At 37.1% G+C, this 22,587-nt stretch overlaps 1 protein-coding gene and 1 long non-coding RNA gene across 2 annotated transcripts in view; both read left to right on the top strand.

Annotated features, from left to right (window-relative positions):
* Positions 1 to 22,587, top strand: part of CAMKMT (calmodulin-lysine N-methyltransferase) — a 218,469-nt gene that overhangs the window by 67,055 nt on the left and 128,827 nt on the right. The window lies entirely within an intron of this gene.
* LOC127469449 (uncharacterized) lies at positions 1,295 to 14,696 on the top strand. Its single transcript, XR_007903981.1, has 2 exons — positions 1,295 to 1,673; positions 3,191 to 14,696. It is a non-coding gene; the product is annotated as an uncharacterized LOC127469449 (long non-coding RNA).

The following is a 22,587-nucleotide window of genomic DNA, read 5'->3' as shown; positions in this document are numbered from 1 at the left end:
AGATTTAGTTTACTTTTAATGTGCTTTGTGTAATGTCTTAAGTAAATGGAGAGATAACAAGAAATAATTGACTTTATGTATTGCATTTTTTTTATTGTTTTGTCCTTTTGAAGATACAGGGCTTCATAATCACATCAAACTATTAGTGATGACCTATTCTCGTAAAATAAGTCAAGTAATCATATCCACATTATTTAATTAGATGATTTCAGTAGGAAAATAAGAGACTACAATGGCTACGGGAGATATATAACAGGAAGGGAAATACAATAGCTCACTGCTTCTTGAAGACTGAATTCATATTAAGTTCAATCAGAAAAAAAAGGAATGTTTCAGTGTATCAAGGTGGCAGGATTTTAGGACATATGCAGAACTGTTGCATAATTTTGCAGAATTGTTAAGTTTGATTTGCAGAGGTCCATGTTTGGTCTGCCTGGACTATAAAAACAACACAGGCAAGATGTTGAGAGTGAGATAGATTATTCAGACTATGCTGAAGATAATTAGTAGTTCATACCTATGAACTATGATAATTCACCTAAGGGCAGAGAAATCATATTATAAGTTTTAATGTTCATGACATACCCTGTTACTGAATTCTTCAGTGCCAGCTCCCCCATGCTTTGAGCTATGTCTGTTTAGTGATATGCAAGCTACTTTAAATACCGAGTGTTATCTATATAGTCAAACACTTTTCCTGGTCGTGAGCAGACTTAGAATGGAGCAGAAAGCTGCTGCTTTTACAGTTTCCTCACTATCGCTGATTAGGTACCAATGCAAATCAAGTTTAGGATCCTTTGGTTTGGGTAGTAATCACTCCAGCATTTGCTTTATCTCTCTTTTTTCTCTGTTTCTTGCTTCTACAGCAGCAATGAGTGCAAATAACATAATTACTTACCTACTTTCTCTACTAGCATAAGTTGCAGGCAGATAGTGAACAGCAAGCTGGAGATGATTATATAGTAAACCCACTGATCTCTATAAGAACCATCCCAAGGAAAATATACAGAGCAGGGATGAAGAAGATTTAGATGATCAAAACAACTAGAGGATGAAAAATGGCTGAATGCGATTGGGTGACTTAATACAAGGTTATCAGAAGTAGGAAGACTTCCTATATAGTTAGATATAACCATCTGTTTTTTAGAAGGAAAGAAATTTCCAAGTCCACATATGATTCTAAAAAGGTGTTTCAAATCAGTAGGAATACCTGGTTTTAAGGCTTGTGAGATTGTTCTTACAAAACACGTGGTTTGGATTGAGTAATATCTGGAATGGGTTTTGGACTCCAAAATTAGAGACATCAAAATGACAGGTCCAAACCGTGACTTACTAAAGTAATGTAATATTTTAAAGCAATCTCTATTCCTGAAACACAGGTGAATAGGAACTTCTGTAAAATTACGGGTATTACTCACAGAATAGCCTTGATTTATTTGCTAGATTTCTCTGCTCTGCCTAAATAAGCAGCAGGTTGGGAAACAGAATTGCATTGCTTTAAAAATGAAATTTAAAAACAGCATTTTCAATTTGTTTCTTTTCTAACCTGGAAGGGAATTAATCAAATAATGATAATTAAAACAAAACATCTGTGGAAGAGAGAAGAGAACATCAGGCTGTGGTGTCCCAGCCTTTCTGTTTCTTTTTTGAAAAACGTTGATGTATTTGACCAAGTGAGTTACTTTCTTTTTTTTTTTTTAATGTGTTTCTGTGGGTTTTTTTAATGCAAGCTGGAGAGGCCAGGGAGTAGTTCCATGACATTAACCTACTGGAAGAAAGGAGAGACAAATAGTATACCCCCTTTCAGTGGTATCGTGTATCAGCTTCATGCAGTTCTTGGCCTAACTAACTGCTGCTCTTCTGCCCTCTTTGCTGGCCTTGTGCTGCTGTCCTCTGTCTTGTGTTGGGTAAATGGTTATGTGTCTGTGGAGTTTGTCAGTATAGTAATCTAAAGGAAAAATAGTTGGGTTTTTTTTGTGGATTAGCCTTCCATAGATCTTGGTGTACAACTCAGTATCTCCAAATCCGGTGCAAGAGTAGCAGCTGAAATGTATTGTTTGGACCAGGAACGAAGAGGGTAAAAAGAGAAGAGAGGCCTCTTTTTTGGGTAGAGAACACCATTAGATTGGATTATATCACATAGAATTGCATCTCAGAATAGTTTAACTCAGCAGATCCAGGTTCATGTTTGCTTTGATTCAGGTAGAGAAAAGCCTCAAAGCTGGTGAGATTTGGCAGTACAGGTAAGCTGATGTCTAATGTCTAACTGTGCCCAAAGGGAGATCCTGCACTTGTTTCTATGAACTCCCACCCTGACTGGAATGCAAGAGCATCTCCAGTCTCTTGCCACCAGCATGGTCACTATTCTGGTTCCATATCGAACTATACTGGGGCAGAAGGGGAGTGGGGACTGTTAATTTTAATTTTTCTGTAGGTTTATTGTTCTAAATCTAGTCAGAGGAAAGTCAGTCATGCCATGACTTTGGGGTTTTTTTCCTTCCGAAAGGATGGAAAAAAGTGTTAGCTTAGAAAATGAATTGTTTGTGCTTTGTGGTACTAAAGTAGATTTTATATTAATTAAAACAAAAAAATCTGAAAGCAAGATGGAAGGATAGCTTTCTCCCCACACCAAAAGAAAGACTGAATACTTCTAATACTGCTCCTAGATTTTCAAGCAGCGTTGAATGACCAAGTATATACTCATGTCTGCCTTTTTACAATATTTCAGTTTCCTTGTAGTTCTATCGTCATTAATCCCTGGAGGGCATAAGTAGAGAACAAATTGGGCTATTGTTTATGCCCAGTTGAAGAGATACTGGTGTCTTAGGAATGTCTCTCAGATATTTTCTTGTGTTTCTTTCCTGCTTTTGTATTTTCTTTTAGGTACTGAGTGTTCTGAATAATAATTATTTCTATATCAAACCTCAATACATACATCTACGCTTTGCAAAACTTTAATAATGTCCCTGTTTTAAGACCTTGCTCTTAAATTGTGTTCTTTTTAATTTGCTCTAATCAAACCAATAACAGAGTGGTGTATGCTATTCAATGTCTGCTTAGCTTTAATCTCCCCATTAATGCTATTCCTCTTGGAGAGCTGTGGCCAGTATTTTACTTATTTTGATAAATAAAGTTATTAATAATTAATTTGATTTGGTAATTAAAATTATTATTGTGTTCTACTTGACAGAGTGAATCTTCGTTATGAGAGTCTCCTTGCTGTAACATTACTTCACCTAGGCTTCTAACTACATTATGTCTAGTTTCAATTTACCCTTTTGCTCTGCCATAATTTTGCCAGTCTCTCAGACTTTGAAGAATGTGTGCCTTGATGGATTCAAATAGATCTATGATCCCTAAGATTAAATGTAGAGGGGATAGAGGCTGAAGAGAGAAAGGTGACATATTTGTAAAATTCCATATTACTAGTCTTTCTACTTAAAGGATAGGAAAACTTACTTTTGTCTTCTTGATTAGTCACCGGAACTACTCTGACTTTCTGCAAAATTTCTTACTTTTAAAGTCAGATATATCGATTTCAGAAAGCTAAACAGCAAACACTAGTGCTTTTCCAGGGGTATGTGCATATGTTTGTGCATATGTTACTGAGTCTATTATTACTTGGGACTTGCAATTTGAATGTATTTTAATGTTTTTCATTGTCTTCTCTGTAGGGTTATTCTGATGCAATACTGGTATGATGAAACAAACTATTGTCTGAACAGCGCTGATCTTATCCTACTTAAAAGTTTCTTGGTTTTACTTCAACTTCTGCTTTAGAAGGAAACTTGCTTGGCTGTGGGCCCGCTAATACAGCACAGCAGATAACATTGTGCTAACAACAGGGGAATTTTTGTTGTTTTTTTTTCTGCAAAATTGCGTTTATTGAACTGAATTAAGAGTTCAGGGGCTGCAATTTCCTATCTCAAATCACTTTGCTACTACTTAGACTCCAGGAAGAAGCTGGAGTTTGTTTTAGGAAACATGAAAATGCTTTTAAAGTAATGACTTTGAGGTAAAACATCAGCAAAAGTGGGGACACCTGCTGTTAATAAAAGTGCCTGCACGTTTATCAGACCTACATCCCCGGTAGAGGGAACCGCCGAGTGAAATCCTGACCGCTCCTGGAGAGATCCCATAGGTGGCAGCAGTCACTGCAGTTTAGGAGGTTAACAATGGAATGACTTAAAGGTACGAGAATAAAGATGTCACAGCTTAGCTAATGGGATCTTTCTACGAAAAAGTGTTGCTCTTTGAAACACGATGAGTGAGAAGAATGCCACTTACTTTTTTAGTTGGCTGTTAAGTTGGACTAGTTCTTCGTCTGTAAGTTGTGTTTTTAATATTGCTCCTAGACAGGGTTTTAGGGAGCCAGAATTTTATAGTGCCATGATCTGAAATACAATTGAACAGCCAGAGGGAAAAACCTGATGGGAATTAAAAAAAAAAAAAAAAAAGCAGTGTTGTTAATTTCAGTGCTGGGATTACAAATTTTGTGGTGCTGTGTAAGCTTTTGTCTCATAATCAGAAGATTTAATGGTGCAAAGTAAAGAATATTGCTCTGCTTTTGAGAAGCCTGGCTGAAACCAGGTTATTTTTCTAAACTAAATGCATATTTGGTGCAAACTTTATTAACACAATTGCTATATTTCAAATTCTCTGCATGAAGATGCCTCAGAACTGAGGTAGCATATTCACTGAATTGTTTTTGCTCTCTAGAGAAGGATGCCATTTGAACTTCATAAACAGAATATCTTAGTTAAATTACCCCTACTGAATTAATATGTGCTGCTTGTAGATATATTTTATGGTATATACCATTGGGCAAGTAGCAATGCTGTTTTCATTTTTAACTTAACCTCCCCCTTTTATAAGTGACACATGAATTGAATTTCATCTCTTTTCTTCAGAAGTACTGCAGCACAAGAAATATCATGCCGTGCTGCTGAAAAACTAGCTGCTTTTTTTCCTGTGTTTTTATTACAATAAGTATTTTACCCAGTAATTTTTTCAAATTGTGTTGAAAAATCACTGAAGCTCATCTCTTACTTGTTTTAAGAAGAAAAGAGTACAACCACCTCACTCATTATATGATTTCGAATAAAGTGGTAAGAAGTGGGCTTTCTAATATGACAATGAAACAATAAATAAAAACTGTTTACTCCTGTATCAGTGTGGATTCCTCTTTTCAGGGTGAACGCATTAGTGTACCCTCCTACATGTATAAATACATTCTTCCTAGATGGAACATTTGCCTAGCTAGCATTTTTTGCTATTCAAACCCTCACCTGTTCTCTAGGATGTGCTTCCATGCAGGTGCTACATAATGTTGGAAACTTCTTCATATTAGTAGCTTGTACAATATCACTGGGAGATAAAATTTCAAAGACAGATATCATTAAAACCGTTTTACAGGTAAGAAAGTTAAAATAAACCTCTTTTGTTCTATTTGTAACAGTCTTATTGTGCTTACAAAGTAATAAAGCACTTAAAATGTAACTGCAGATTTTGGGGCTTGCTTTGATATGTCTGATAGTCCTATGTGAAGTCTATGGAAAGGAATTTCTTTTTCAGTCTTTCGAAAAAAGTGCATTTTTTATAGGGAAGTAATGCTTCTTCCCATGTGCACTGAGACTCTCAGCTGGTGTGCTTCTGAATCACAAGTGAGATAATAAATGATTTCATATGGCCTTTGAAGTTCAACTGTTTTCAGTGAACTGTCTAAATAGAATCACTCATCAGTCAGGGGCAGAATTAATATATAGCTTTGAAATAGTCCCTAAAACCTCTGAAAAATGTTGTACAGAATGAGACAGCAGTGAAGCAATTTATTACTCAAATCTTGTTTGACATATTTGTGGCAGTAGCTTTGTTTGGCAGACTTCTGTGGGCCTGCTGTATGAATCAGGTGAGCAGGTTCAGGACCTCTCCATGGTTTTTGTCTTCTTACAAACTGTATCTGTGCATACACAGCATTCCTCTCTTATTGAGAGACAAAAGAAAAGTACAATTTTAAATGTTTGAAATGGTGAATAAAACTCTCCAAATGCTCAAAACATTCATTAATTGCTGCACAGCTTTTCTTCCATGTTGACAATAACTGGCAATATTGTCAGGTTATTTTCTTAATTTTCATTGATTATTTTCTTAATTATTCTTCTTCAGGTTGTCAGTTGTTCTTTGCTAAATATTATTCAATAATTACCCAAAGAGGCAAAGTTATGTTAACAACAAATTGATTCAGAATTTCCCATAAAAAATTGGATTTGTTTTTCTTTTAAATTCTTTGGTGTAATCAGTGACAGGAAACAAAATAGTTGTTGCTGTGTGCTTTGTTCTTTATGTGAATGTCAATCACTTGCTTCTCTGCACCTAGGAGAGTTTTAGTTCTGAGAACTACAGCAGATGACTTGAAATCTGTAGAGCATTGAAAACATTTCAGAGAGGTGATGACCACACAGCTTATGTCAGTGTAAGCAAGCGATTTGGTAAGTGGAAGCAGATCATTAGATCAAAGCAGGTGGTGCTAAGGCTTATATGTTTGCACTGTAACAGTTTAGGTTAGGGATTCTACCTCAGACTAGTTTTACTTTGGAGTGTTGGATGAAATGCTCTCACCATAGGTGTGATTTAAACTCATTCAAGGAACTGGTTATTGGTTTGGAACCCTCTGTCCCTATTACAGTATATTTGATGCACATCTAACATGGAGCTTCCCACTGAGTCTCTTCTGGAAAGAATCCAAGTAAACACACCAAAACTCCTCCACAAAGGTGACACAAATGTACTGAGTGAGTACGGCTGGGAGGTTCAGTTCACTTAAACCACTGCTTGTATGGAGGTGCAGCTGAGAATTCCCAGTGCCTTCAGTACTCCAGAGGACTTAGAGCTTGGTCCTTTGGAAAGTGTTAGAGGAAAGGATTGTTACCTCTGCAAAGTGATCATGGAAATCAAGATACAGTTTGGGGAAGAAGTACAAGATGTTAAATTTAAATGGTAAATTTTTGAAAATTTGTACAGAGGTTGTTGCAGGCATGTTACATAATTAGATTCAAGCACTATGATTGCATTTGATGTATTTTCAATGTGTAAATCCAGGGAAGGCTTCAAGCACTTTGCAAGAATGCATAAAGTACTATTCGGAATATCACTGTAGCTAATTTAGCAACTTTTTGCTGCTTTTGTTTTCATTTTGTAAGGCCACTTCCTCCCCTGTCCCCCTTTTTCACTGTCAACACCTTTCATCACTTCCAGGCATCCCCCACTGTTGTCATTGACTCCATCTCATGTGCCAAAGGCGTTTGCAGTGCAAGAGAGCTGATGTGAATTATTAGCTCACAAAGAACACTGGTGGAAATAGAAAGGTGGACAAGGTCATCAGCAAAGGGGTGTGACTGTAGTTACTCAAAACTGTGCTCCAGTAACCGTAGCTTGTTTCCAATAGTAACACAGTGCTCTAGTGTTAGTGCTTTCATTGTGGGAAAGTAAATTCTCCTTCCTGTCCTCATACAGCTTCTTCTACATTGTCCCTCAGATGGGATGTCTCTTGAATGATCTTTTCTTTCAGTTCTTCTTATAAGAAATTAGCTAAATGGGACTAAGGAATAAAATGGGGATGTTTCTGTATTTGGAAGAATATATATTCACTATAAAATGCATATTTTTATTCCTCTCTTCCTCTGTCTTTATAGTTAATGCTATATACCTGTTGCTGCCTGTAACACAGACCCTATGTCTTCGTGGTTTTTGGACAGTGGTCAATAGAAGAACATAATAACCCCTGTACTGAATCAGATCAAAGGGCTGAAAGGGTCTTCTAACCTAGAGTGGTTATTGGGGATTCTTCAGGAAGGTGAAAAGGTAGAGAGTGCTGTTTCTCTGAGGCATTCCCCTGACTTGTGTGAATCTGTGATTTAGGAACTTCTTAGGTTTAAGATGGTGCCTGTGTTACTGTTTTTAATAATTTTATTGATGTATCTTCTATAATTTGTCTAAATACCTGCTGCATTTATTTCCACATCCAGTGGCAGGATGTTCCACATTTTACCATGAATTATGTATTAGAGTAGTTTTCCATATTTGTTTTACATTCCTGCATGTAAGTGTATTCCTGAAATGCAGGTTAATCACATTAAAGTCAAATCCCTATAAAGAAGTATCACACTTGTGTGCACCTTACTCAGATGATAAATTCTTACAATCACTAGTGTTTTTTTTCTCACAGTGCTGAGACAGTGTCTATGACCACAGGAAAAAAAAAGATTAATTTTCCCATGAGAACTGTGTTTCTTTAGTCCTTTAAATTGCAATTACTTGAACATGGCAGCAGCATCTCCCAGGTGCTGTGTACTACGGACAGATCCTGGGATGGATGGGGATCTGCCTTGCAGAATTCCAGAAAGTGCTGTTCAGCTGTACTCTTTCCTTTTCTTCTTTCTCTTGCAATGCAGCAGGTTCTGAGAGGAATGTTTTGTAGCATTCATCGCAAACTGACAGTGGTTAAGGCTGATAATTTGGGAATGTCTGAAAAGAAGTTAAAGTGTGTTTATGCTGTTTGTGTTTTTATTCTGTTTGGGACCTGTACATATGGCGTAGATATATTTATTATTTTGTAAAAAATACTCTATTTTCTCTTACAATTTGCACTGCCCTTGTAGACTTGTCCTATCAGTAGAGTGAGTTCAGTTTAAGTAGAGAAAATATTTGAGAATTTATCTCATCATATATGACTGTTATTAAAAAATAACATTCCATTTGTTCTTTTGACCACTGTTTGTGTTAAACAGGTATTTTTACTGAGTTATGCACAAGAAGAATATTTTTCCTGAAAATAGCAATGTTAATGTAATTACTAGGTATATCTCAACACAACTTCTTTTAACAGGGATAATGTTGAATATGTCTAAATTAGTATCTACGTACCGACGTGAGTTTTTTTTGTTGTTGGATTCTCCTGTGATTTTTCAGTTTTCCCTAGCTCAGTCTGATCTGAACCACTCTGCTTCTTGTAAATATGTGATATTTCTTCTGTTTTCTGTAGAATGAACAAATCTCTAACAATAAGAATTGGGAAGCTGCCTGCATTATATCTTCTACATTGTAAAACAGGATTTGTTACAATTCTGTCTCCTATATCATTTTCCTGGAATTGGCTCTGTATAGTTTAAAATGTTAAGTTGCTATTTTTTTCTATTATACTCTTCCTAGTGATTTTCTTCATTGCTTGCTCTGATTAAATTAATCTGTAAATTTATCTTTTTAACTTTATTTATGTGGCTTTAAATGTCCAGATAGGTCCATTGTTTTTCTTTTACACATTCTTGCTAAACTACCTAAAGAGTTCTGGTAGATTGAGATGTGCTTTTCTCTTAAAATCTGCCATGATACAAGTTTGTCATGTTGATCACAGTTTTTCATACATATCTTTAATGGTGATTTTCTTTGCTACCTTTTAATTTTCCTGAACAAATGTGGGGTTAGCAGTGAACACAGTCATAAGTCATGTTCACTTTAGGAAGACTGCAATGAGAGGGCTGTATCTGTATCACAGGAAGTACGAGCACATGCTGTAGTAACTAGTAGTAAGTAAAAGCTAAAGTCCCATTAATGTGTTCCCAGAGAAAATGTATGGTATGACACTTTTTTTGGTAACTGAAGTTATAATAAGTTACTTTAAAGACCAGGAGAACATAAGTTAATGTAGAACCTGCTCACTGATGCTGACAACAAATATTATTGTCTTAACTTCAGTAAAGCTTTGAGCAACTAAATACTGCACAGCATATTTGTTTATTAATTTATTGTATTTTATTGCTCAACAAACTTGATTTTTCATATACATATCTTTGCCTTGTTGTGTCCATGATAGATAATGGAAAATTTCTGATGAGATGAAGGGTGTTATGCAGTAGCTTAAGGTCAATTATATCTCCCTTCTCTTTCAGTTGGTGAATAATTATACAAATCCACATGCTATGATGGGTCCTCTTATGAATTTGATTTCCACCAAATATTTCTTCTTTTTTTTTCACTTCACCACAGCAATAATTTTCTTGTTTAGAGATCTGTTTTTTGTAAGTAGAACAGCTGGTAACAATTCGAAAAGTTGGTAGTTCCATTTTGTTATTGGAGGTAGAGGGATCAGTTTTAAATGGGCATTAGATATGAACAATGTTATCTGAGAGTTAGATGTAGCATTTTCCATATTAAAATATTAAAACTGTATTGATTTGAGCTAACCTTGGTAAGTTGTTGCCCTGAAGTAGGCACTATTTTTAAAATTAATGAAGTTTAGATATGAAGCATCAGAAATCTGTAAGTAAGTGTAAAATTCCACAATATGGCATGGGAAATCAAGTGACTCCAGGGCTAGTAGTTGTATATAAAGTAGACATAAATAAACTTGGAAGAAAATAACTGCTGTGTGACTCGACAGAAGTAAAACTACTGTTTGCAAAATTAAGAATATTCCCTGCTTTGTCTCCTGCAGTTGTCTCCTGAGGAAGGGCTCTAAGTCTGAAATAGCTCCAAGAAATTGATTTGCTTCCTAATACACAAATCTAAAAGAGATGCTTTGCCAGTATTTGCTCTCCTTTAAGGCAGTGTCTTTGGATCTGACAGTGACTGGTTTCTGTAGATTGCTTTTACCTCTCTCCAAACATTTTCCAGCAGGGAAATTAACTGGAATGATAGGTCTTATAGTGAAATACTGACTTGAACCTTGAAGACTGGACTATATTTCTTGGCTCTCCTGTTGTGTACCCTTGTAACTTTAAGCCACTTGAAGGCAGATCCAGAGGCCAGTGAGGTTAGTAGTATGACTTCTATTTGTGTCTGATTGGTTTTTTATGAGCACTTTTCTCTTTTCATTGTGCTTAATTTTCTAATCTCTTTGACAATTGTATTCCTTTATCTCTCACCTCTCATTTTGAATGCTAAACTCTAAACTCTCTTGTAGGGACTATCCTTTGCTATATGTTTTTGTAATTTAATGTTGATACTGGAAATAAAGATGGTGCTGTAGCTTGAGACATTACCTAGTATATTCAAAAACTGGAAGGGACATCTCAACTTTTGGTTTGTATTAAATCTCTGAGTGCCAGGAAAACTGTTCTATTGCCTATTTTAGGATGTAAATTGGCTTGGAAAAGTGACTGTCTACTTTCCTTTCCTCCAGCCTGAGGTGAAGTGGCTTATCCACTCTTATCCCTCAAAAGCCATGTACACAAGAGTGTACTTGTGATGTCTGCCTGAACTGGAATAGTGATCTACATACTGTTAAAGGGTATTTAGAGTAAATTCTCTTTGGGGTTAATAACCCTTCAACTATTCACTCTGTAGTCTAATCTTTTTCAGAATTGCCTTGTAAAAAATGCAGAACCTAAATAGCTTGTTAAACTAGTACTTCAAGGAAATTATTGTGTACTATATTTGTGGATCAAGCATAATATTTGTAGTTTTTTCATCTCTAATTTTCTGTCCTCAGTACTATTTTAAAACTACAGTGGTAGCTTGCTCTTGCATTTTAAGCAGGAAGGAAATGCTCAGAGTTTTTGTTTGCTTTGTCTGTACCAAATGGAATACTGTGCTGTGAATATTTTTTTGCAGCTTGGGATGTTGTGATAGCTTGTATTGGTTTAGTTTTATGGTATTCACTTTTTAGCTTTTCTTAAATCATGAAGCATTATTGTTGCTTTGTTTTCTTTGTTTTGACATGTTTTGCTTATAAAGCAAAACACTTGATAAAATATTAATTTCTGGAGCTCAAAATCATGCTTTGTTTATTGATAGTTATTCAGACTCTCCTCTATACATAGAATTGTTAATTTTGAATGGGTTTTTTACACACAATAAGTCTCCTGAGTACTTTCTAAAATTACATTAATTTATTTCACAGTATTTTTGTAGACAAAGTGATGCTGTTTCTTCTTTTAAAGCTTTGAAATTTAGGCAGAGAGAGATTAAAATCTGAAGTTCCTTTTAATACCAACTGTCCTATTTCTACCACATTTTCTCTGATCGCCCACCAGCCTGGGCTCTCTTTAATACCAGTCAAAGCTCAGTTGTGTGACATTGTATTCAGCGTTTCTGCAAATCTAGAAATTAGGGGCTTTCAAGTTCCATACCCAAAAGTCAAGAAACAATCAATAACCATTTTATAGACATATATTTATCATACAGGAACTTAATGGGAGGTAAAAGTAGCCCAACCACTTTCTCAAAGCAGGGTCTGGCTGTGGAGATCAGACCAGATTACTCTTGGCTTTTTCCTGTCTCATCTTCTCAGGGCAACTTGATTCAGTGCTTGACTGTTCTCATGGTGAAAAAGCTTTTCCTTCCCTTTCCTTTGAAGCAGTTCCAGTTTCTATTTTTGTCCATTGCCTGTTGTCTTCCTGCCATGCACTGCTGTAAAGAACCTAGCTCCAACGTCTTGATAATGACCTTGTAGGTACTGGATGGCCCCTTGTCCTTGTCTTCTCCCATCTGAGCAACCCCCATTCCCTCAGCACCGTCTTCTCACAGGGTTTGTGCTCCAGCTGCCTGACCAGCTTTGTGACCCTCCTGTTCCTCAATACCTTTCTGGCATTGCCCAACACTGGACAATCACCTCCCTCAATCTGTTGTCTATCTTTCTAGTCATACAGGCCAAGATGCAGTTGACCTCCTTTGCTGTGAGGGCACGCTGTTGACTCCATATAATCCTCCTGAGATGCTTACCAAAATGTTTGTAGGTAGAAGTTAATAAATTTCATTAGACCACATGATGCATTTGGAGGAAAAGAATAAGCTTTTAGGAATGCAAGCCTTCTCCTGAAAAAGAAGCGGCAGCAAAGTTCAAACAGATACAGATTAGAATAAATGGATACTTGAAATGAATGTAATTATGTAAATCAGGGAGGGAATCTGAAAGGAAAACAGAAAAATGGGAGGGAGAACCTAACAAGGTGATCAGGTCATTAGAACTTTGGGATACAGAGATAGACTGGTAATTATGCTTCTGAAAATGCTGAGGGAGTTGAAGGAAGTCAAACATAAGGAAAACTGCAGTATACTATAAAATCAATATTCTTACCAAATTCCTTACTTCTGTTATCCAGGAAAGTTATGAATTTTAGATCTTAGTCTCTTCCAAAGTAATTTACAGGATTTCCTTGATAATCAAGACTGGGAGGAGAGGTTTATTTTTTTCTTGGTGAATAATATTTTCCTGTTGGTAAATGGGTTTTATTAGTTGTCAGTGTGAGTTTACTCTCATATGCTGTAATTTCTTTGACATATCTTACATGTTTCAAACAGTTGTTATTGAAATTTCACAGAATCACAGAATATGCCGAGGTGGAAGGGACCCACAAGGATCATTGAGTCCAGCTCCTGGCCCTCCATAGGACCATCCCCATGAGTGATACCATGTGCCTCAGAGTATCATCCAAATGCTTCTTGAATTCTGTCGGGCTTGGTGCTGTGACCACTTCCATGAGGGAGCCTGTTCCAGTGCCCAACCACTCTCTGGGTGAAGAACCATTTTCTGATATCCAGCCTAAACCTCCTCTACCACAACTTCAGGCCATTCCCTTGGGTCCTGTCACTGGTCACCACAGAGAAGAGATCAGTGCCCTCCCTCCTCTTCCCCTCATGAGGAAGTTGTAACTGCAATGAGGTCTCCCCTCAGTCTCCTCCAGGCTGAACAGAACAAGTGACCTCAGCTGCTCCTCATACGGCTTCCCCTCAAGGCCCTTCACCATCTTCACTCCCTCCTTTGGACAATCTGTAATAGCTTAATATCTTTCTTATGTTGTGGTGCCCAAAACTGCACACAATATTCAAGGTGAGGCCACCCCAGTGCAGAGCAGAGCGGGACAATCCCCTCCCTCAACCAGCTGGCGATGCTTTGCCTGATGCTCCCCTGGACACAGTTGGCCCTCCTGGCTGCCAGGACACTGCTGACTCATATTCAACTTGCCACTGACTGGGACCCCCAGATCCCTTTCCATGGCACTGCCTTCCAGCGTCTCATTCCCCAGTCTGTCTGTACATCCAGGATTACCCCATCCCAGATGCAGAATCCAGCACTTCCCCTTGTTCACCTTCTTATGGTTGGTCTGCTTTGTCAAGGTCTGTGTACAGGGCCTTCCTGCCTTCAAGGGAGTCAACAGCTCCTCCCAGTTTTGTGTCATCTGTAAACTTGCTGAGTGTCACTTCCAGTCCTGCATCCAAGTCATTTATGGAGATGTTGAAGAGCACAGGGCTCAAGATGGAGCCCTGCAGAACCCCACTAGGGACAGGTCACCAGTCTGATGTCACCCCATTCACTATTGCCCTCTGTGCTCACCCACCACGATGTGTTTGTCCAGCTGTGTGCTGGACAGTTTGTCCAGGGGGATCCTACAAGAGACAGTATCAAAAGCTTTACTGAAATCCAAAAAGATTACATCAACTGGCTTCCCTTGATCAGCTAGGTGGGTTACCTTGTCATAGAAGGAATTGAGTTGGATAAGCAGGACTTCCCTCTCATGAAACCATGCTGGCTGTGACCAATGACTGCACTGTCCTTCAGGTGTTTTTCAATACCTCCCAGAATAATCTTCTCTATAACTTTACCAGGCACTGAAGTGAGACTGACAGACCTGTAGTTCCCAAAGTCCTCCTTCTTGCCCTTCTTGAAAATCAGGACAATGTTCACCAGCTTCTAGTCAACTGGAACCTCTCTAGATTCCCAAGACTACTCAAAAATCATCAAGAGAGGTTTTGTGATGACATCAGCAGCTCTTTGAGGATTCTTGGACGAATCCCATCAGGCCCCATAGATTTGTAGGGATCCAGCTGGAGCAGCAGATCCCGCACAGTTTCAGAGTCAACTGGGAGTTGATCATTCTTGCAGTCGTGGGTTGCAAGAAGTTTGTTGTAGAATATGTGACATTTGATGATTCTGTTGTAGGGAAAATTTATCACTCTTATGGTGTCAAGTTTTGCAGTTAATACTGGGAAATCATCTTCCTTCAAGTTTCCTTCCTCCAGTTTCAAGTTTTTGTTTTTAAATGCTTTTCCAAGTAGTTTTCCAGAGATCTCACACAGGACAAGGAAGAGTCTAAGTTCACTGAGATTTTCTTTTTGTGGTAAGAAAGAAGATGACACTTGATCATTCTATCAAAGAGGGGATCTGTTCTCAAAGGAGCATCCTTTTTGGGTCTAAATTCTCTTCAGGTTAGCTGGATTCAATCATCTGACCAAATTTAGTGGGCTCTTGGAGCTATGTGTCATATACCTTTTGCTTTATTTTGAATAATTTATTTTTAAGAGTGCCATGTTTTGAAGAGGTATATTTGTTGGTTTCCAGAATTTCCATATGTAGTGATTTGAAGGTTGCCAATTATAGGTTGATCATAGGGTCTGTAAAGTTAAAATTGGTGTTGAAATTTTCTGGAAGTTGTGGGTTCACTCAGACTGCAGTGGAGTTAATTCCTGTGTTGTTCAACAACCAAAAATCATCTGGTGGCTCTGAAGAAAAGAATGTTTTCTCTCTATCTTCTCTTTCATTTCTGTGTTGCAATCTGATGATCTTTTGTCTGTGTTTCACCTTTTTGCTGCTGATATCTTTTGCATGTGCAGTACTTTTCTAACAGAACTTCTCGTAGCCTTTCTCAATAATTTTTCATTCCATTTTGCCTACTGTAGTTCATATTATACGAGTTTTCCTAATCTCAAATTATTTTATTCTTAGTTTCACCAATCTGTGCCTACAATAAAGGTCATGTATGAACCTATATTATTCACTAACACAAGCCACATCTTGAGTTCTACTTAGCTGTTCGAAGGTATAATGCACTGAGAACTTTGCAGCATCTGATATGTAATTTGTCTAAAGACATTGCAAAAGATTGGGGTTCTAGGCTTTCAAATGAGCTGTGTGTAAATGATTTATGGTGCAAATATAATTGGTGAAAATTCATGTATTTAAAATACAGTAGGAGTACCTATGGTATTTACAATTATCAAAAATCTCTTCCTTAACATGATGGTCCAGCAAAGTTCCAGTGGATGCAGTTGTTCTGTTGCTGGTGATTCAGTAAATAGTATTTTTGTTTCTGAATGCAGTAACCGTGACTGATTTGATAACTCCAATGTGTGTTTCCAGAGCCTATATGGCAAATGTGAGATGGAAAGCAGTGGTGATTGGTTGAAAATTTAGTTACATCTGAAGATACCTGCCTGTGAAAGTCCTGTTATTCCACTGTGAAGGGAATTTCATTGTGATAGAATTCTCTGGGGTTAAATTTGGTAGGGAATTAAATTATGAAATTGTGGGAGGCAGAAGTTCTGTTGGCAGGACTGGTCACAAGCCTGGAGCTGAATGAAATACTCACTCCCTTCAGGCAAAACTCATGTGCTCAGTGCTGAAAGATCATATCTCTTGATGATACTCTTACAAAATAAATGTTATTTACACTGGATCAAGCTATGCTGGTTCCTGCCTTATGCTTAGAATCTTTCCTTTATTCTAGAAGATGATTACATTTCTCTGCCCCTGCTTCTACTTTCTCTGAATGAGTTGCCCCACACAAGTGAGATGGAAGTGTTTTCAGGAACTCAGGATGGACTAACAGGAATAAATTGACTTAAACAGAATCAGTAAGCCTCTAATATGAAGCAATCAATTCTGTTTGTTAAAGCACAAGAGAAGGAAATAACTAGATTTCATGTCAGTGTCATCATTCATTGATATTCCCGTATGACATGGTCTGTGTGCTTTTCTGTTATACACTTTGCTACAAATATAGTACTATACACTATAACTTTCTGCTATACACATTGCTACAGTAAAACTTTTTTTTTGCCTTGTGATCAGTGAGATGCTTTAGTCCTGTTGCCTTCAGATGAGGTACATTCTTGCCAAGTCTCAGGTAGTTGTCTTCCTGTTCATGCTCCTTTGCTGTTAGCCTTGTGTGGTCTCCATTTACAGTGCTGTGGTGTGACTGTTCACCAGTCATCTGGGTGCTGACTGTGCTTGGCTGTATGGGGAAGATCAATTTATATTAATATCAAGGTTGTACTTGATTTTTTAGGATAAATATCAGTATCTTCAGAGAAGATGGGTGGAACTGTATGAACAAAGGGTGAATCTTGCTAATTTTCCAAAGATCACCCACAACTGCAGCTGGCAGGATTTCCTGCAGAAGGACTGCTCTACTCCTCCACCCTACCCCATGCACCAGAGAGTTTTCCTGTCCTTGGAGCTGTGCAGTGTTTTTACCTTGCAAAGGGTGTGTAGCTACTGGTGAAGTCATGTGGTGGATGGGCTCTGGGTCTAGCTCTCTGCATAGCAGCTAACATGTAGAAAATTGCATTCCACATCAAGGATTACATGGAGTAGTCAAATCCCATTGTGACAGCTTTCCAGTGCAATTCTGTGCCAAGAAGACACAAGTCCTAAGCAAAGAATTTTAATATTTTCATCCATTACTTCAATAAAAAAGCCCAAATTGCTTCAATTTTTTTTTTTTTACAAGCCAAATGACATGGTTTAGGCCTGAATTAATAAAATCAAGGATTCTAAACTTTATAATTTCATTTCATTTTTAACACAAGTAGCATTTTTTCAAGCATTTTATTCAGATCTTAAGTATGTTTTAGCTTACTACAAAATGAGGAGAAATGCGTTACATTAAAGTGCATGTCATTTGCTTGTGCATTGGGAGGTACCAGTCATTTTATAGCAATTTTGAGTTATTTTTCTGTCAGTTTGTATTCCTATTCAATGAGACATATAGAAACCCTTACTTAGAACAACTCCCTTAGGGCTCACTACTGGATGTCAGCAGTGTGAGCAAGAGGTGTTGTGCACAACAAGAATAGGTCATAAAAATGTAAACATTCAATCACTTACATGTGTTGTTCTCTGTTTCTTTGAAATCTTGGATGTGTAATTAGGTGAGATTTTTTGATATTAGCCTTAGGACACAGGTATGGACATACTTTTCTTCTTGCTTGTAGATTTGGGAATTTTTTGTATTGTTTTGTATTTTTCTTTTACTGTACCCCATTTCACCACACACTATGTGATCTGGCTGTGACCAGAGATTTCTTGGGCAAACAGATGCTTATTTGCATTACATATAATCAAAATCTAGGGATTGCAGCTAGATATATATAGCTGAAAGTGCAATATTAGCATTTTGTTGCTGATGATGTATGAACATCATTGCTTTGGCTAGAAAAGGTGCTAATTAGTTAACCAGCAAATAATTTACGTGTATCATTTTGATCTTGGTCACAATGCATTGTATAAGCTGCTCAGATATGCAATTTTGTTTTGTTTTATCCTTGTGTCTAACTATACAACAAATCCAATCCTTGCAGACTATCACTACCACTGCCATTCCCTCTCTTGGGTCCTAGTTAAAAAGTAGGCAGTAAATTAGACAGAATACTATGTCCATTCAAAAAGAATGTGACCTGAGACTTCTATGTTTTGCCAGTATTCTTTCCTATCTTCATATCTAATAGAGCATGGTATTTTCATACTCTAAACCCATTCTCTCGACTAGACTCTTTGGAACAGTTAAAGATGTTTATAGAAATACAGTAACAATAAATTAGTTCTGGCAACACTATCCTAATACCCTAGAATGTAACTGTATGAACATTTAATAACTAACTGTCTCAGTCCACTTATTTTTTTCCTCCTATCGAGCCCTTTGGTCATTCTTGTTACCTTTGCATGTTTTTCTGAATCTATTATATACTTTTTTGAAAGGGTGCTCAGAATTGTGTGCAACTATCAATATGTGAGCTCGTTATAGGTTTATACAGTGACAAAATAATACTATTTTCTTTTCTGTTTTGGTTTTTGTTAGTTTGTTTTGATTTTTTGTTTGGTTTTGGTGGTTTTGGTTTGTTTTGGTTGGTTGGGGGTTTTTTTCGGTTTTGTTTGGGATTTTATTGTTTGTTGTTTGTTTTTTTTACCTGCTACTTGGTGTTGTACCAGTTTCACAGAAGTAGCTATTTTAACCTCCTGATCTTGCAATTGCCAGCTAATGCCAATTGCTTGTTTGTGAATTTAAAGCTGTCCTTGCTTTATGGGTTTTTTTACATTTGTCTGCATTGTATTTTTGATTTTCATTTTAATGTCCCATTAATATCTCAGTTTCATCAGTCCCCGCTACTCATTTGACTGTTTTTCACTTGGATGTTGTATTTATTGGAATGTGTAAACCTAGCTACACTTGCATTTTCAGCAACTTTTTCAGTGTCCTGGAACATACTCTTGAAATATTATGTTTATTTCCCTTCACTCTGCAAACTGACAATATATTTGATTTTGTATTTTGTGTCTTATATCTCAATAACACTTTTTGTCTTTTAATCTACACAAGAACTGCAGCTTTTATTTCAGAGCTATCAAATATCTTTCAGAAATGCAGCTGGACTATATCAACTGAAACTCTCTTATTTCTGGGGTTATTGTCTCCAACAGAGGCTTGTGAGGCAGGACTTCTCTTTGCAGGAGAGTGCTGGGTCTTTCCTAATGTCATTGTTAGGCACATGTGAAGGCAATGTATAAAGACACATATAAAGGCAATATAAGTGAAAGGTTACACACCACAGTTCTGTTGTTTGGTTCTTGAATTCCTTTAGCACTCCTGAGTGAATGCCTTTTGATCCTTGGGACTTGTTACTCTTGGTGTTGCCTGTGTATTCTGCAGCTGCTTCATGTGGTTTTTCCATGTGTTTTTGTTTCCCTTTACTAATGGCTTTCTGTGCTGGTTGTCTGTTGGTGTTGCAATGTCTTGGCAAACTTCTGACATGTTAAGAAGTTTTTGCTTTCCTTTTACAATTTGTCCAATTGCTTTATTACCTTCTTATTCCTGTATAGCTTGTACTCTGATGTTAGTGAGACCATGTCTTGTTTCTCTACCATCATGTTTCCAATATGCCTTTTGTGTCAAACAGTTTTAGAAGTCATATTCTGCAAGTTTTTAGTAAAATCTCTTAGAACTGCTTTTCTTCTCAAAAAGAGAGTGCAGTTTCCCTTTTGTGGAAGAGTAATTCAGTTGCCTAAATGGACTGATCCTCCCTCGTTCTACAGCAATGCAAAACATCCCTTCTGCTTGTTTTGTTTAAGGCACCAACACACAGCACTGTTTATTCTCAAAACAAATTATTTTTTTCTATATAAACATACAAAGCTACCAAGTAGCAGGTATACCTTTTATGATAAAGTAATCAGTCATTTAAGAGATATTCAGTAATGCAAGCAAATACAACTGGATGTTATCTATTTTGTTATATGTACAATATATATAACAATTTTGTTATATGTATCTATTTTGTTATATGTACAATCTTACCATGACACTTTTTTTGGATCCTAATATTTTAAGAGTGAGATATTATGGCTCCAGTGTTCTAAACTGGATACAGCAATAAAGCATTATAGAAATGTTTAATTTTCATACATTGTATGAATTTGAGGAGGTCTTGCTTTTGAATTTTTATTATTATGGAGATGTAGATAATAGTTACATTTGGATAATATTCTGCACTTTTATTAGCTACATCTAGAGTTAGGGTTTCACCTGTTTCTCTGTGTCAGTGCATGTGTATGTGTAAGAAAGAAGAGAAGAATCCCATGTTCTTTCCAGGTAAAAGGTTTGTGCTTTTCTAGTAGAATAATAAGAAAGTGTACAGTTTAAGAGTCCATCATGAGAAGAATATTATCTTTTTCTTTTCTCTTGATTTCTTGTGGGTTTTTCTTCCTCCCTCTCCCCTGTTATTTACAACCAATGATAAGGCAAAACCATGTTTCTGTGGTTTTGGGAAGTTACATTACAATTCTTTGTAACAGATGGAAATGAAAAAGGTACTGAGTGTATTATTACAAAAGAAAGTTACTGTACAGGCTTTTATGTAATTTATACTATTTTTATTCCATAAAATTTCCAATATATTAAATTTTGTTTGACTAAATAGAAAATGTATGGTTTTTTCCCAGTTGTAGAAAAGATTCAAAGAACCTGCAATGTTGAGGCTTTGTGTTAGGAGGGCATTCCATCTGCTTATGCTCCGTTCGATGACTACCCATAGCAGTTAAATATGGTCTTTGCATACCTACACTAGTGTAGGGAGCCACCTCTGGTTTGAATTTATTTAGTGTGTCCTTTAGAATCACGTGGATGACCCACAAACATTGAGGGTGTTTATGTGCAAGCAAAACGTTAAGCAGTTGGTCCCCTGTGAGTTGTCGAATCATCCAGGAAAGTCACTGTTGATCCTCAGTTTTGAGAGCTTGAAATGGAAGTGCGCAGAGAAAGGGGAGGCTCAGGTGAGCTAATGGTGAGTTAAGCATGTAATATACAGATGGGCAGGTACTCCTACATACAACCCATTGTCTTTGGTTAAGAAACTCTGATTACGCTTGGCAAGAGAAACCGTTAAAAATAGTTCTCTGAAATAATGAGTTTTATTCCATGTCTGCGTGATGGCTCTGAGGTACAGCAGTTAAAGGCAAGCCAGGAAACTGACTTTAGGAGAAAATAAGTTTGAAATCCTGCGATGGACAATCCTTGGATCTTTGCAATTGTCAGGAGTTGAATATGCAGTTCACATTGCTAGACAGAATTGGCTTGGCTTGAAAAATAAATAGCATGCAGAACGTTTCAGTTAGATGGAATGCATTTTTCTGACTAAGCAGAGATTTTGATTAATGCTAGAGAGGTATTCAAGAACTGTGTGGGATACCTCTGTGGCGATGCAGCATGAAGCCACTTTTGGGAGAGACCCCAATGTATTTCACAGTATGTGGTCCACTGCTATATTGAACTTTCATGTCATGAGGATCTTGGACTGCCTAGCCGTAACTCAGATCCTTGTTGGGTGCCAATACTAACTTTCCATTGATAAAATTTATAATGATAATTTCTTACCTTCACCGGCTATGAGGTATGTGAGGGCATTTCCTCTTTTCTGAAGATAAGTTAGCTTGTTTGATAAGAGCCTCTGCTGGATGGCTTCTGAAAGCCCAAATGGGCTGTGCCTGGTCTCAAGAGAAGGGAGCTTCCAAAGAGAATGGGGGATAGAGTATCCTATGAAGTACAAACAGGCAAAACTCACTTTACTCCAGCCTTTTAGCTCTGTGAAAAAGAGCTGAAATGAGTTTTGAGTAGACACTTCTGGCTTACGTCTACAGAAAGGTGAGAAGTAATGAGAAAGATATGGTGGTTCTTCAGTGCATTGCTGGATGATTTCTGGAGAATTCAGTGGTCTTACTTTCTTATCTCTTATCTGAGGACCATGATTCTACATGTTGTTGAATCAGTAGGAAAAGCAGAATGAAGTCTTCATTTCAGCACACCTTTTCTGAAGAACACTATTCTATTAGAATACCTTAGTCAAATAAAAAAGAGAGGTGTATCTCATGACTTACCTAGGAGTTAATGGAATTAATGAGATTAATTTGATAACAGAAAGATGATGTTTGTCTTAAAATATGAACATAAAGTTATACTAATTTGTTTTTAAATGGAAGTGATTTATATTTTAATAACTTGTCTGCATGCTACCAGTTGATTTTAATTTCTTGTTTCCTTTTTT

Source organism: Manacus candei, unplaced genomic scaffold, assembly GCF_025592945.1.
Source record: "Manacus candei isolate 608988 ecotype Guabito, Panama unplaced genomic scaffold, ASM2559294v1 h1tg000017l, whole genome shotgun sequence".
In the NCBI taxonomy this organism is placed as follows: domain Eukaryota; kingdom Metazoa; phylum Chordata; class Aves; order Passeriformes; family Pipridae; genus Manacus; species Manacus candei.
The sequence above is the reverse complement of the archived record's forward strand: the minus strand, read 5'-3'. Positions and strand labels throughout refer to the sequence as shown.